The 18179-nt window shown below is 24.5% G+C and overlaps 1 protein-coding gene across 4 annotated transcripts in view; it reads left to right on the forward strand.

Annotated features, from left to right (window-relative positions):
* Positions 1 to 18179, forward strand: part of LOC111620559 (nucleolysin TIAR-like) — a 363479-nt gene that overhangs the window by 61066 nt on the left and 284234 nt on the right. Inside the window, exon 1 of one of the 4 annotated variants that reach the window (XM_023362496.1) lies at positions 17068 to 17255. The exons of the other annotated variants lie outside the window; for them this stretch is intronic. The gene's annotated coding sequence lies outside the window, so the exon portion shown is untranslated. Of the gene's footprint in view, positions 1 to 17067; positions 17256 to 18179 lie in introns of those variants that run through there. 4 annotated transcript variants of the gene reach the window in all.

An 18179-nucleotide genomic window follows, 5' to 3' on the forward strand; every position in this document is an offset into this window, starting at 1 on the left:
TGAGTAAAATATTGTTAATCATCCAATACATTTATCCACGATAAAACAAAAGTGGTAATAATAATTTTTTTTATACTTTAGCAATATTATTCAAAACAATATTGTCCATTTAAGTTTTTTTTGGTCTTTCATTATTATAAACATGTGTTCATTTTTTATGCCCATTATTTAGTTGTAATTTTATTATTATTACTATTATTTTTTAATTTTGCAGATGATAAAAAATTATAGAGGAAATATCAGAATAATATGAAGAATATAAATTGACTGTTTTTTAGTTACATATAAATGCTTTTCAAAATACTTTCTGAATGCTTATGATTTTAAAACATTGTACTAGTCTGCAAATTGAATCATTTATTAATTGCCAGAAGTATGAGTACTTTTTTAGTTGAATTTTTCATGCTGATTAAAAAACTGTATTTTAGTTTTTTGTCTATCAGATAATAATTTTAAGTTATGATTATTACCAGAAAAAAATGCTGAAAATGTACATGAATGGTAGTACAGCTGTATAATTTTATATTATTACAATCAAGGAGAAGTATATTACATTGAATTAAGTATTGAAATGTTGTACAGTTGACATTTCAACTGTATAACATTTCAACACTTAATTATTAATCACAATGTCTTGATAATATCTATTCATCAGATTTATATCTTGGTGATCTCTTTTGAAACCCTTGTTTATTACTAATTTTACCAAGATTAGGAGGGGATATAAATGGGAATACAAAAAAGTGTAATTTGAATGATAGTTGGTATCCTATTTCTTTATATACTTCTAGAAACTTTTGAATACCATTCTTGTAGTTAGAAAACTTGTAATTATGGGACTCCCTAGAAAGTTAATGCAGAACTGTTTGAAAGTTTTCCAAGCTTTTGTTTCTTCATCATTCATAATACTTTCAAATTTTTCATCTTGAAGTAAAATACACCTTTACAATATCTTGATCCATTCCAGCAATATCTTGTTCATTCAGTTTGAGAAGTATCTGTTTTAATCTTAAAGTAATTTTCTGACCTTAGGTCTGAGACTTACTTCTTTAGTTTTGCAGCAGTTGTGTTGGAAAATTTATTACCCAGAAACTGCAAACCTATTGAATTTGTTCTTTCAAATGTTTTGATGAAGGTTTTGTTCAAGCCATGCTTTATATGGAGATGTGGGACTAATATTTTCTTTGGGTTTATCAATGGCATATTCTGGATGTTTTATTTTGCAGATTTATAAGTTCTTATTGGTCATGTCTGACATAATGCTATTCAGTAGAATAATTGCTCTATATGCAAAGAAAACAACAAAATTTAGTAAAACCACCTTTCTTACCAATAATTTAAATTTCCATATATGTTCTATTGGTGCAAGTGGTATTGAATTATTCCAGTATTATATTCATGTTTTTGTAACTCTTTCAAATGAACTGAATGATCAATTAGTATATGTTTTTAATTTTACTTTAGACTTTGATGGGAAGCATCAATAAATAAATGCCAAAGCAATAGATTATATTCTTGTTTCAGTTTATGGAATAATTTATTCACAACATTATAGTAAACCATTGAAGCATCCAAAAGGAAAGTTTATTAAACCTTCATTTTGTACTATTTGGTGTGATATTTTGATGTCTTTTTTGACCAAATTTTTTTCCTTTTTAGTTTAGAAGTCAGAAATTCTTTGTTTTTTTGACAGGCAGAGATCTCTGATGAAATCATTTAACTCACTTTGCATGAATTGCAATGTTTTTGAACTGTTCTCTTTGGGTATGTATTCAGATTCAGAGGTGGTGCCATGATTAATGCTAACTTTGTAATTTATTTTTTTCAAAAATCTGCATTCTGTTCTCTGGAGGAGTTGGTACAGGCAAATCACTACTGTGATCAAATAGTATCAGAAATGGTCCATTTAAATTGTGTGTGCAAGAGAGTGCTGTTGTCATTTTTCATCATTTGGTATAACTTTTATTGACATCTAGCAGCAACCCATGTCATTGTCTATTTTCATATGCAAATAAACACTTGTTTTGTGTGTAAAGAATTTTTGCATCAGCAATTTTTAAGAATGTGGAGTGTAGTTGATCAAGGAATATATTCAAGGAAGGCAGAGAACATTATTATATGAGAAAAAAATTAAATTCAGATTTGAAATTTGTTTTAAGCACTAAGAAAATTACATTACTTTTTTCAGCAAAAATTTATTGTTGATCAGTGTTATATAAAAGTAAATACATTATTTTCATTAATTTTATATTTAAGAAATAGATAATTTGGATAAAATTTACATGTAATGAAAGAATTTAAACAATTAGAAATGATCAATCAAATACAAATAAACAATATTATTTTTTAAATCAAACTTCCTTTGTGCTTTTGAGATAAAACAAATATGCTTAGATGAATCTTTCTAAAGATATCCATACCTATTGATATACTTTTTATTTTTTTGTATTATTCTAAAATTTGCTGAAATAATATTTTCATAACCAAAAAATCTCATTTTTATTCCTATGCAGCTATCAATAATGTTTAATATTAACAGTAAAAGCTTTAATTCCATATGTGTAGTGTCATATTGTTTGATTAATAAATAGATTTTATTGTTTTTCTAATTTTTGTGTGAATACATTTTTGAAATTCACTGATAATGAGTTTCGGATGATTATATTTGAGTAGAATTATTTAAGAAAAATATGTAACTTAATTTTTTTTAATTAAAAATTTTGACATTAATGTTTTTTTTAAAATACTTTTTAATAATCTGCATACTATATTTGTTGGTTATAATTAAATACAGAAAAACAGCACAAAATACCACCACATTTTTAAGAATCCTGTATCTCAATGAAAATACAGTAGAAATTAAACAAGTTTCATTAAAATTGGGTTATGGATTACCAAGTTATCACCATTCTTTTTTCTACTGATGGTGTCATTCTGTACAATGTCAGTTTGTGAAGTTACTGATTACTGTCTTAAAACTATATTTAAATTTAAATCATTTGATGGGTTAATTTAGGTGTAGTATTGAAATTATCTTGTATTCTCTCTATAACTTCCAAGTAGTAGACAACCCAATGGGCTGTGGGTAAAATAATACTGTACATAACTATAAATTTGGTTATAACTTAGAAAGATAATGTGAGTTTTAATTATTTAAATATATAAAATAGAATGGATATGTGTCTGTCCTCTATATGCTTTTTAACCCTTTGACCAGGGCTTCTTAAACTTTTTTATTCATGACTCCATTTATAATTCTGATTTTTTTTTGCGACCCCCCCAAAATATAAATTAAAAGACATATACAAATTTGCAAAAACAATAATGGTGTACTACCACAGTTCACTCTTGTGTTACAATGGAACAGAGACAACTGAATACACTGAAAAGCGACAACACTACACTAGTTCACACTACAGTGTTGCTAAATCGTTGTCTCGCTGCACCAGAAGTGACACAAAGCGCACACCTATGACACAAAGTGTGCCATTTTCAAACTCTCACAAATTATTTTCAATATTTTGCATTAAAATCTTGCGATTCCAAGATTTATCTAAGCGACCCCAAATGGGGTCACTACCCATAGTTTAAGAAGCCCTGCCTTTGACAATATCCATCTGTATTTTAACAACTTTCCTCAGGAAGAAATACAAATTAAATGCATTTGAATACAACAAAAATTTTTAAAACAAGTTAAAGTAAATATTTTAAATGTTGATAGCTGGCAGGATCTTTCAAATTATGAATAAATGAAATTATAAAGATATGTATGTAAAACATATAAAAATAATAATAAAAATATAAAAACAAATAATACAGAAAATTTTTGTTAGTTTGAAATTTATGGGATGAAATAATTGCAACTTTTTGAATTATTGAGTTTTAAATCATTCGAGATTTACATATTTCTGTACAATATGCCAAATGCCATGTAACAGATGTAATTTTTAAGCAAATGGAATATGGCTACATATACAGAATGCTATTTTTGTTAATTAATAGTAATAATAATATAAATGTGAAAGTAAATAGCTTGTGTCCAATGAGAACATCATAGGTTGCCAGATAGGTTTATAAAAAAGTAAAGCTGGATTCCTCAAAATTAGCCCAAATTATCATTAAAGTGACCCAAAAAATAGTAAGTTTCCTAAATCTAGTAGCCCAGAGTTGTACAGATATCTCAATCTGCTACTTCTAGCCCAATCTTGCAATCCTGAAACCCAGATGTATTTTATGAGATAAGAGAAAAAAAGGGTAGTCCATGGGTAAGGTGACACCCAAAAATGTGTTACTGTAAAAGCAAATCCATGTTGACCAGATTAGAGCTGTTCTTGGTCTATTGTTCTCTTATAGTATGGTGGCACTTTGATCTAAATGAATTAGTTAACATAGGCATTTACATACAGTTTTATGACAGAATTTTCATTTTAAACTTTGAAGTAGTTGTATTTTGAACTAACTGAATTACTTAACATGCAAATCTCTATATCCCTGGCAGGACAAATAGTTCAAAATTCCATTAGTTAATAACTCTACTATCTGAGTTTGAATTAATGAGGATTTCCTGTAGCTGAGTATGAGTATTAACTCAATGCACATGATATGAGTTCATATAGTGTCATTTGGCATATATTTAAAAAAAGGTTCTCCATACCACAGGTTACAGCATTGGCTCTCACCTTGTCCTGCAGGACTAAGGTTTGAGTCTGAGATGATCCAAGGTTTATTTCAAGGAAAAATCTCTAAAATGAGATATGTGATAGCATTACACATCAATATCAATATAAAAAGCTACTATTATCTATTACAGTATCTTTTATTCTTTACAAATTTTAAGTAATAACTGACCTAATGGGCCATGATCTAGTAATGATTAAATGTCAATATTACTATTAGAGCCTTGCTTTTAAAACTAGTATTTTGTCATATGCAATGAATTCAGTTTAATTTTGGCAAAGTGATCCACAAAAAATTGCTGAAAAATATACATTGACATGATTTTATTGCAGAAAAAGAAATAGGAACTTCAAATTAAAGTATCTGAGCAATTTAAAAATTACATTGTAATAACACAACATAAAGCTGTTTTTTGTTTTTGATTTTTAGATACTTATAAATTACTTTATAATCATCTAAATAAAATCTAAAAAGCAAGGAGGTTAAAGAAGAGTTTTATTAATTAAATTTCTAACTCTTTAAAATATGAAAAAAAAATAAAAAAAAACATTCTGAGTTATATTAGCTTTAATGAATTATTTAAATTATGAAAAATTGTTTCTAATTTAAGTTTTTGAAGTTTTAAATTTCTAATTTTGAAATTGGAATGAAATTTGTCTGATATATTTCTACATTAATTAATACTGAATTTCAATTTAAACTAGCTTATTATTCCATAATTAGTAACATTGTAAATCATAAAAATTATAAATTTTGTATTATAATTGTTAATAGAAATAATTAGTTACTTTTTATGATTTGGATTTCTATATCATATCAGTATAAACAAATAAAAGTTGAATTCAATTACAAAGTTGCAATGTTTAAAATTGATGCATGGTCATTTATTATTGGGCTGCAATTTGAAAAAATTGTGGATCTATAAATTTTTATTGTTGTTTGTCTCTCCATCTGTCTTTCCTTAATCTCAAGAATGGTGTTAGATAAATGAAATTCAAGACCAGATATGAAAAGCTTAGGTGCAAGAGGCCCTGATTAACTATATACGAACTTCTAGTGCAAACCGGAAGTCATGTTATTTTAATTCAAAAATTTTCTCCTGAAAGGAGTTAGATGACCAGCACAACTCCATTGCTAAGTATGATGTACAGGGCACTATAGTAATAATTTGAGGTGGAAAACTTATATTTTAAATGAAAAAATATGATTGAAAATTGCATCCTGGCATTGTGGTGATGTCATAATAAATAATTGTTTATTTTGTTTTTAATTATTTTAGTTGCATTTTAGAATTTTCTTCATATCTTCATCTTCATATGTATATGTGATTATAGATAATGTATATATATATATATATATATATATATAATGATAAATGAAGCAATCAAAATAGATACATATTTTAAGTTTTATAAAAAGAAAATTGTTAATTTTATTACTATTGTTATTTGTAAATGTTTGAATTCTTAATGAGTTCAACTTACCTTAACATGAATCTTAAAGGTATTGATAGTTTATTATTGTAGTAAATATGCAAAGGATAATTCTTGTTACAAAATGTCTTATTATTGTTAAATATCATTTTTTTTGTTTTATTTTTATTCTTTGAATAGTTAAAACAATTACTTAGAATATTTTGATTTAAATGCTATATTAATATTTCATTATAATCTGATTATCCAATTTGTTCAGTTGCATATATGATATAGAAATTGTATTATATTTGTGCTGCAGTTTTCAAATTACAAACCTATAGATATCCACTGTTGTCCATCCATTCTTCCTTAATCTCAAGAACAGAGTTAGATAGATGAAAACTAAGACCAGATATGGAAAGCTTAGGGCTAGAGGCCCAATTAACTATATATGAACTTCTGGTATTTTTATAGAAAGAATTTTTCTGTTTGGTTATGAACTGGTGATGGTTTATTTGGTGAGTGTTATATAATTAAGTACCCAGTTTTTTGAAATACAGTATATGAACTTCTTGTCTGGACTAGAAGTATATAGGCCATATTTAGTACTATATCCAATAGTAGGGTAATAGGCTACCTTGTATATAGCACATATAGTATTCTAGTGTAACACTACATATGCTACTGTGACAATACAGCAAATATTATTTTAAAAATGTTATTTATTGATTAACACTAAACTTCAAGGCAAGTTATTTATAAATATGGCATGTGTAATTCTGTGTACTGTATACAGTCAGTGATTTTTAAAATAATATGATTATAAATTACAGCCTGACATTGTTACAATAAGTAGTTGCTCATATAATTTAGATTCACAGTTTAAATTCAATATGAATTTTTTTCTAAATTTAATATATAATAATTTAAAATATTTAACTGAAACCAACGTTTTTAATAAGTTAATATTTAGTAATTCAGAACTTCTTGGAAACAAATACATTTCAAATAATAAAAAATAAATGTTTTGACCTAAAAACATAAAATTTAATGTTTAGTCATCAGCAAAGTTAAAAAATTGAGTCACTTTAGATTTAAGATAATAGCAAAATATGATCTATATGATTTCATAAAACATAATATTTTCTAAGGAAATTATACTTATATATATTTTGTAAAAATACTCATGTTTAAATGAATTAATGTTTCTTTATTGAAGTAAAGAATACATTTGATTAAAGTAACAATAATTATGTTTTCTAATGGGAGAAGCAGAAATTGTTTTCATTATAGTAAAGGATAAATAATTTGTGCACTTCTGTATGAGTGAAAATAATAATTATTGTAACATTTACATTAAAGTTATATATATAAAGTAAGTTTAGTGTAAACTTCTTTATATGAGTATTTATTTGTCAAAATTATTGATATTTTTGAATTATCATTCTGCATAAATATTTATGAAAATAATTTAGTTGGAACAAATTTACTGTTAAAAAAAATTTTTTTTCATACTTTGATTAATTCCTAATTTTTTTTTATACATAAAAGAAGAAATAAACATTTTTCAATAATTTTTGTAAGATCTGTTTTAGTATTTTTTGTTTATTCTAATTAATATTACAAGAATTAATTAATAAAATTAGATTTATAATCTTAAAAATATCCATATATATGTCAAAATTTATTTGATAACATCTAAGTGAAAGTTATCATAGTTTTAAATTCTATTTATATAAAATAGTTTATTAAAACAAAATTTATATTTATATTATTTACAGTATGAATCAGTTATGTAAAATTAATTTAAATTATTAAGATTTTCTAGATTTTTTTTTATGTATTCAAATTCATATAGTATTTAAAATTGTAGATATCATTTTAGAAAACATATCAATTTTAATTTTATATCAGTTTTTATTGTAAATATAATTTATGGAGGAAGTATAATTAAATTATTACAGTGGCATCAGGAATAGGTAAAGCAGTTTTCAACTTCTCTTTCAAATTATTCCTTTTTTTAAATTTATTAGAAATTAAACTTATTTCCAAAACCAAGTATTCCGCTTTCATTTCCAGTCAAAAATCATCCTATCCAAAATGCAGTCAGGACTAAAACTATGAACGTCTGAAAAAAGGTAAAGCCTTTCTTCTGTCTCATATTAAAAATATTTATACTGATAGTTTGACTATAAGTAAAATTGTCAGTCAAATTATCACTTGAGTTTCTGGTGATTAAATTTAATTTTTTTTTATCTTATTATTCATTCTTTTAGAATTTTGTTATTATTTATTTTCCTTTTAATCAAATCACTGTTATAATTTGAAATAATTCTTTCCTGTATGTGCATATGGATTGCATGTGTGTACTGTTATTGTGAGATTGTAATATGAAGTGTTTTTCTCTCATAGATTAATTTTAAAAATATTTTAAAGGAGAGATCATTTTTATATAATAACATAGGTAGTGGTATATTTAGAATGGAATTAGTAAATACATATTGTTTCACTTTTTTTTTGTATTTCATATTTCTTCTGTATATAAGGAAAGAGAATATACATATACTTACTGTAATTTATAATATATAACTGATTTTCCTATAAATTTTAATATAATTGTTAATTAAATCAACATTATAATGAAATTTTATTATATGTAATTATTACTTCAAAATAACATGAATTAAAAATGAACCAAAAAGAAATTTTTATAAAATCTTTCAATATAAATGTTTATTTATGAAATATGAGTTATACTATCCATATATGAATTCAACTAAATATGAATACTTATGGTATCTGAAACTTAAATGTTTAAAATAGTTGAATAAACTTCCTAACCATAACTTGATTTTCACAGCTAAATACAGTAGAACCTCGATTATCCGGACTAATTGGGGATGAAGTTAGTCCGGATAAGGAAAAATCCGGATAATCGAAACAAATACTTTAATTTGTCTTTTAATGATAATACAACACGTTTTCTTTTCGATGACATATCGGTAATATTAAAAATAAATATTGTATTTAAATCGTAATCAAATTTTCAAGAAACAAATGTTTTATTGAATTTGGACTACTACTGACCAGCGCTAACAGACTAGCTATTGTTTAAAAGGCCCTCTGGCGGTTCAAGAAGACGGATTTTATAAAATAAAAAGCAGTTGAAACTGCATTTTTATAAATAAAAATTTAACAAACTATTTATCGTTTTATGACGAGTAAAATTTTTTTGTCGCGTTCTCGGCTTTTAATTAATTAAGTAATGCATAAACCTTCTAGGCGCGAGGCCCTTCGGACTGCGAGGCATAAATGGTGGCTCACGTTGCCCATGCCTTACGCCGCCCTTGGTTATAGAAATTATGTAATTTGAGTATAAATTATTTATAAATACGTATGTGAAGTTATATTTTTATTACGACGCAAAATATATTTAAGTGTTTATGACCACTGTGCCGGGTGAGACGTTGTTTAAACGAAAAATGTTATGCATTCCATCACGTACATAAACAGTGTCGTAATTCGCCAAGTGCAAATCAACAAATTCGTAAAATTTTTGTTTATTTTGAACAATCCGGATAATCGAAAATCCGGATAATAGTGGTCTGGATAATCGAGGTTCTACTGTATATCTAAAAACTAATAATCTATTTTGTAATTTAACAAATCAAAAATAAGTTTGATTCTGGACTATTGAGTTTTAGATAAATTTAGCTATTGAATAATTATTACTTTCTCTTTCTACTGAAAACAGATTTTTTAAAATATAGTTTTGTTTTTGTATTTTATGTTACAGAATATTCACTTTTGTGAACTGTGAAATGTATTATTTAAAAAATTATTTGTATTTGCCATAACTATTCATATATAACTGTGTTGATGCTTGGATATTATAATTTACTGATGTCATATTTTTTGTAAAATTTTAGAAAAAGACTAGGCTATGATTTTTTAAATTAAAATATTAAATGTACTTGTTATAAATTTATATATAAGTAGTTAACAATAGTCATTAATATTAATATTTATGTAGAAAGTTCATAATAGAATTGCCTTAGAAAACATCAAAAATTAAAATTTACTAGAAAATTTTAGCATTTTGACTAGAATGGGTGTGAATAAAATAAATTTTTTAAAATAATATAATAATTAAAATAATTTAAATTATTATTGTATTAAATTGGTGCTTTTTAATAAAGCTTTAGTACAATAATACTTTGCTTTATTTTTGTCAGAATTTTTGGTAAGAGATCAGGAAAATAATAAGCTGTTAATTATCTTAGTTTATATTTAATAAATCAATTAAGATAATTAACAGCTTATTATGATTATTTTCAATTTTAATATTTTTAGAAGTTTAAATTGATAGTTTTAATTAAAAGATAAGTTTAAAGTAAGAATTAATTCTTATTTATTCATTTTATTGATAGTTGTTTGTTATTGTAATAATTTCTGTTTCTATCTATATTATTATTATTATTATTATTATTATTTTTTTTTTTTTAACCTATNTATTCATGACTCCATTTATAATTCTGATTTTTTTTTGCGACCCCCCCCAAAATATAAAATAAAAGACATATACAAATTTGCAAAAACAATAATGGTGTACTACCACAGTTCACTCTTGTGTTACAATGGAACAGAGACAACTGAATACACTGAAAAGCGACAACACTACACTAGTTCACACTACAGTGTTGCTAAATCGTTGTCTCGCTGCACCAGAAGTGACACAAAGCGCACACCTATGACACAAAGTGTGCCATTTTCAAACTCTCACAAATTATTTTCAATATTTTGCATTAAAATCTTGCGATTCCAAGATTTATCTAAGCGACCCCAAATGGGGTCACTACCCATAGTTTAAGAAGCCCTGCCTTTGACAATATCCATCTGTATTTTAACAACTTTCCTCAGGAAGAAATACAAATTAAATGCATTTGAATACAACAAAAATTTTTAAAACAAGTTAAAGTAAATATTTTAAATGTTGATAGCTGGCAGGATCTTTCAAATTATGAATAAATGAAATTATAAAGATATGTATGTAAAACATATAAAAATAATAATAAAAATATAAAAACAAATAATACAGAAAATTTTTGTTAGTTTGAAATTTATGGGATGAAATAATTGCAACTTTTTGAATTATTGAGTTTTAAATCATTCGAGATTTACATATTTCTGTACAATATGCCAAATGCCATGTAACAGATGTAATTTTTAAGCAAATGGAATATGGCTACATATACAGAATGCTATTTTTGTTAATTAATAGTAATAATAATATAAATGTGAAAGTAAATAGCTTGTGTCCAATGAGAACATCATAGGTTGCCAGATAGGTTTATAAAAAAGTAAAGCTGGATTCCTCAAAATTAGCCCAAATTATCATTAAAGTGACCCAAAAAATAGTAAGTTTCCTAAATCTAGTAGCCCAGAGTTGTACAGATATCTCAATCTGCTACTTCTAGCCCAATCTTGCAATCCTGAAACCCAGATGTATTTTATGAGATAAGAGAAAAAAAGGGTAGTCCATGGGTAAGGTGACACCCAAAAATGTGTTACTGTAAAAGCAAATCCATGTTGACCAGATTAGAGCTGTTCTTGGTCTATTGTTCTCTTATAGTATGGTGGCACTTTGATCTAAATGAATTAGTTAACATAGGCATTTACATACAGTTTTATGACAGAATTTTCATTTTAAACTTTGAAGTAGTTGTATTTTGAACTAACTGAATTACTTAACATGCAAATCTCTATATCCCTGGCAGGACAAATAGTTCAAAATTCCATTAGTTAATAACTCTACTATCTGAGTTTGAATTAATGAGGATTTCCTGTAGCTGAGTATGAGTATTAACTCAATGCACATGATATGAGTTCATATAGTGTCATTTGGCATATATTTAAAAAAAGGTTCTCCATACCACAGGTTACAGCATTGGCTCTCACCTTGTCCTGCAGGACTAAGGTTTGAGTCTGAGATGATCCAAGGTTTATTTCAAGGAAAAATCTCTAAAATGAGATATGTGATAGCATTACACATCAATATCAATATAAAAAGCTACTATTATCTATTACAGTATCTTTTATTCTTTACAAATTTTAAGTAATAACTGACCTAATGGGCCATGATCTAGTAATGATTAAATGTCAATATTACTATTAGAGCCTTGCTTTTAAAACTAGTATTTTGTCATATGCAATGAATTCAGTTTAATTTTGGCAAAGTGATCCACAAAAAATTGCTGAAAAATATACATTGACATGATTTTATTGCAGAAAAAGAAATAGGAACTTCAAATTAAAGTATCTGAGCAATTTAAAAATTACATTGTAATAACACAACATAAAGCTGTTTTTTGTTTTTGATTTTTAGATACTTATAAATTACTTTATAATCATCTAAATAAAATCTAAAAAGCAAGGAGGTTAAAGAAGAGTTTTATTAATTAAATTTCTAACTCTTTAAAATATGAAAAAAAAATAAAAAAAAACATTCTGAGTTATATTAGCTTTAATGAATTATTTAAATTATGAAAAATTGTTTCTAATTTAAGTTTTTGAAGTTTTAAATTTCTAATTTTGAAATTGGAATGAAATTTGTCTGATATATTTCTACATTAATTAATACTGAATTTCAATTTAAACTAGCTTATTATTCCATAATTAGTAACATTGTAAATCATAAAAATTATAAATTTTGTATTATAATTGTTAATAGAAATAATTAGTTACTTTTTATGATTTGGATTTCTATATCATATCAGTATAAACAAATAAAAGTTGAATTCAATTACAAAGTTGCAATGTTTAAAATTGATGCTTGGTCATTTATTATTGGGCTGCAATTTGAAAAAATTGTGGATCTATAAATTTTTACTGTTGTTTGTCTCTCCATCTGTCTTTCCTTAATCTCAAGAATGGTGTTAGATAAATGAAATTCAAGACCAGATATGAAAAGCTTAGGTGCAAGAGGCCCTGATTAACTATATACGAACTTCTAGTGCAAACCGGAAGTCATGTTATTTTAATTCAAAAATTTTCTCCTGAAAGGAGTTAGATGACCAGCACAACTCCATTGCTAAGTATGATGTACAGGGCACTATAGTAATAATTTGAGGTGGAAAACTTATATTTTAAATGAAAAAATATGATTGAAAATTGCATCCTGGCATTGTGGTGATGTCATAATAAATAATTGTTTATTTTGTTTTTAATTATTTTAGTTGCATTTTAGAATTTTCTTCATATCTTCATCTTCATATGTATATGTGATTATAGATAATGTATATATATATATATATATATATATATAATGATAAATGAAGCAATCAAAATAGATACATATTTTAAGTTTTATAAAAAGAAAATTGTTAATTTTATTACTATTGTTATTTGTAAATGTTTGAATTCTTAATGAGTTCAACTTACCTTAACATGAATCTTAAAGGTATTGATAGTTTATTATTGTAGTAAATATGCAAAGGATAATTCTTGTTACAAAATGTCTTATTATTGTTAAATATCATTTTTTTTGTTTTATTTTTATTCTTTGAATAGTTAAAACAATTACTTAGAATATTTTGATTTAAATGCTATATTAATATTTCATTATAATCTGATTATCCAATTTGTTCAGTTGCATATATGATATAGAAATTGTATTATATTTGTGCTGCAGTTTTCAAATTACAAACCTATAGATATCCACTGTTGTCCATCCATTCTTCCTTAATCTCAAGAACAGAGTTAGATAGATGAAAACTAAGACCAGATATGGAAAGCTTAGGGCTAGAGGCCCAATTAACTATATATGAACTTCTGGTATTTTTATAGAAAGAATTTTTCTGTTTGGTTATGAACTGGTGATGGTTTATTTGGTGAGTGTTATATAATTAAGTACCCAGTTTTTTGAAATACAGTATATGAACTTCTTGTCTGGACTAGAAGTATATAGGCCATATTTAGTACTATATCCAATAGTAGGGTAATAGGCTACCTTGTATATAGCACATATAGTATTCTAGTGTAACACTACATATGCTACTGTGACAATACAGCAAATATTATTTTAAAAATGTTATTTATTGATTAACACTAAACTTCAAGGCAAGTTATTTATAAATATGGCATGTGTAATTCTGTGTACTGTATACAGTCAGTGATTTTTAAAATAATATGATTATAAATTACAGCCTGACATTGTTACAATAAGTAGTTGCTCATATAATTTAGATTCACAGTTTAAATTCAATATGAATTTTTTTCTAAATTTAATATATAATAATTTAAAATATTTAACTGAAACCAACGTTTTTAATAAGTTAATATTTAGTAATTCAGAACTTCTTGGAAACAAATACATTTCAAATAATAAAAAATAAATGTTTTGACCTAAAAACATAAAATTTAATGTTTAGTCATCAGCAAAGTTAAAAAATTGAGTCACTTTAGATTTAAGATAATAGCAAAATATGATCTATATGATTTCATAAAACATAATATTTTCTAAGGAAATTATACTTATATATATTTTGTAAAAATACTCATGTTTAAATGAATTAATGTTTCTTTATTGAAGTAAAGAATACATTTGATTAAAGTAACAATAATTATGTTTTCTAATGGGAGAAGCAGAAATTGTTTTCATTATAGTAAAGGATAAATAATTTGTGCACTTCTGTATGAGTGAAAATAATAATTATTGTAACATTTACATTAAAGTTATATATATAAAGTAAGTTTAGTGTAAACTTCTTTATATGAGTATTTATTTGTCAAAATTATTGATATTTTTGAATTATCATTCTGCATAAATATTTATGAAAATAATTTAGTTGGAACAAATTTACTGTTAAAAAAAATTTTTTTTCATACTTTGATTAATTCCTAATTTTTTTTTATACATAAAAGAAGAAATAAACATTTTTCAATAATTTTTGTAAGATCTGTTTTAGTATTTTTTGTTTATTCTAATTAATATTACAAGAATTAATTAATAAAATTAGATTTATAATCTTAAAAATATCCATATATATGTCAAAATTTATTTGATAACATCTAAGTGAAAGTTATCATAGTTTTAAATTCTATTTATATAAAATAGTTTATTAAAACAAAATTTATATTTATATTATTTACAGTATGAATCAGTTATGTAAAATTAATTTAAATTATTAAGATTTTCTAGATTTTTTTTTATGTATTCAAATTCATATAGTATTTAAAATTGTAGATATCATTTTAGAAAACATATCAATTTTAATTTTATATCAGTTTTTATTGTAAATATAATTTATGGAGGAAGTATAATTAAATTATTACAGTGGCATCAGGAATAGGTAAAGCAGTTNATAGATATCCACTGTTGTCCATCCATTCTTCCTTAATCTCAAGAACAGAGTTAGATAGATGAAAACTAAGACCAGATATGGAAAGCTTAGGGCTAGAGGGCCAATTAACTATATATGAACTTCTGGTATTTTTATAGAAAGAATTTTTCTGTTTGGTTATGAACTGGTGATGGTTTATTTGGTGAGTGTTATATAATTAAGTACCCAGTTTTTTGAAATACAGTATATGAACTTCTTGTCTGGACTAGAAGTATATAGGCCATATTTAGTACTATATCCAATAGTAGGGTAATAGGCTACCTTGTATATAGCACATATAGTATTCTAGTGTAACACTACATATGCTACTGTGACAATACAGCAAATATTATTTTAAAAATGTTATTTATTGATTAACACTAAACTTCAAGGCAAGTTATTTATAAATATGGCATGTGTAATTCTGTGTACTGTATACAGTCAGTGATTTTTAAAATAATATGATTATAAATTACAGCCTGACATTGTTACAATAAGTAGTTGCTCATATAATTTAGATTCACAGTTTAAATTCAATATGAATTTTTTTCTAAATTTAATATATAATAATTTAAAATATTTAACTGAAACCAACGTTTTTAATAAGTTAATATTTAGTAATTCAGAACTTCTTGGAAACAAATACATTTCAAATAATAAAAAATAAATGTTTTGACCTAAAAACATAAAATTTAATGTTTAGTCATCAGCAAAGTTAAAAAATTGAGTCACTTTAGATTTAAGATAATAGCAAAATATGATCTATATGATTTCATAAAACATAATATTTTCTAAGGAAATTATACTTATATATATTTTGTAAAAATACTCATGTTTAAATGAATTAATGTTTCTTTATTGAAGTAAAGAATACATTTGATTAAAGTAACAATAATTATGTTTTCTAATGGGAGAAGCAGAAATTGTTTTCATTATAGTAAAGGATAAATAATTTGTGCACTTCTGTATGAGTGAAAATAATAATTATTGTAACATTTACATTAAAGTTATATATATAAAGTAAGTTTAGTGTAAACTTCTTTATATGAGTATTTATTTGTCAAAATTATTGATATTTTTGAATTATCATTCTGCATAAATATTTATGAAAATAATTTAGTTGGAACAAATTTACTGTTAAAAAAAATTTTTTTTCATACTTTGATTAATTCCTAATTTTTTTTTATACATAAAAGAAGAAATAAACATTTTTCAATAATTTTTGTAAGATCTGTTTTAGTATTTTTTGTTTATTCTAATTAATATTACAAGAATTAATTAATAAAATTAGATTTATAATCTTAAAAATATCCATATATATGTCAAAATTTATTTGATAACATCTAAGTGAAAGTTATCATAGTTTTAAATTCTATTTATATAAAATAGTTTATTAAAACAAAATTTATATTTATATTATTTACAGTATGAATCAGTTATGTAAAATTAATTTAAATTATTAAGATTTTCTAGATTTTTTTTTATGTATTCAAATTCATATAGTATTTAAAATTGTAGATATCATTTTAGAAAACATATCAATTTTAATTTTATATCAGTTTTTATTGTAAATATAATTTATGGAGGAAGTATAATTAAATTATTACAGTGGCATCAGGAATAGGTAAAGCAGTTTTCAACTTCTCTTTCAAATTATTCCTTTTTTTAAATTTATTAGAAATTAAACTTATTTCCAAAACCAAGTATTCCGCTTTCATTTCCAGTCAAAAATCATCCTATCCAAAATGCAGTCAGGACTAAAACTATGAACGTCTGAAAAAAGGTAAAGCCTTTCTTCTGTCTCATATTAAAAATATTTATACTGATAGTTTGACTATAAGTAAAATTGTCAGTCAAATTATCACTTGAGTTTCTGGTGATTAAATTTAATTTTTTTTTATCTTATTATTCATTCTTTTAGAATTTTGTTATTATTTATTTTCCTTTTAATCAAATCACTGTTATAATTTGAAATAATTCTTTCCTGTATGTGCATATGGATTGCATGTGTGTACTGTTATTGTGAGATTGTAATATGAAGTGTTTTTCTCTCATAGATTAATTTTAAAAATATTTTAAAGGAGAGATCATTTTTATATAATAACATAGGTAGTGGTATATTTAGAATGGAATTAGTAAATACATATTGTTTCACTTTTTTTTTGTATTTCATATTTCTTCTGTATATAAGGAAAGAGAATATACATATACTTACTGTAATTTATAATATATAACTGATTTTCCTATAAATTTTAATATAATTGTTAATTAAATCAACATTATAATGAAATTTTATTATATGTAATTATTACTTCAAAATAACATGAATTAAAAATGAACCAAAAAGAAATTTTTATAAAATCTTTCAATATAAATGTTTATTTATGAAATATGAGTTATACTATCCATATATGAATTCAACTAAATATGAATACTTATGGTATCTGAAACTTAAATGTTTAAAATAGTTGAATAAACTTCCTAACCATAACTTGATTTTCACAGCTAAATACAGTAGAACCTCGATTATCCGGACTAATTGGGGATGAAGTTAGTCCGGATAAGGAAAAATCCGGATAATCGAAACAAATACTTTAATTTGTCTTTTAATGATAATACAACACGTTTTCTTTTCGATGACATATCGGTAATATTAAAAGTAAATACTGTATTTAAACCGTGATCAAATTTTCAAGAAACAAACGTT

The sequence above is a fragment of the Centruroides sculpturatus genome, unplaced genomic scaffold, assembly GCF_000671375.1.
Source record: "Centruroides sculpturatus isolate CEXI.00-Female unplaced genomic scaffold, Cexi_2.0 scaffold76, whole genome shotgun sequence".
NCBI classification, from domain to species: domain Eukaryota; kingdom Metazoa; phylum Arthropoda; class Arachnida; order Scorpiones; family Buthidae; genus Centruroides; species Centruroides sculpturatus.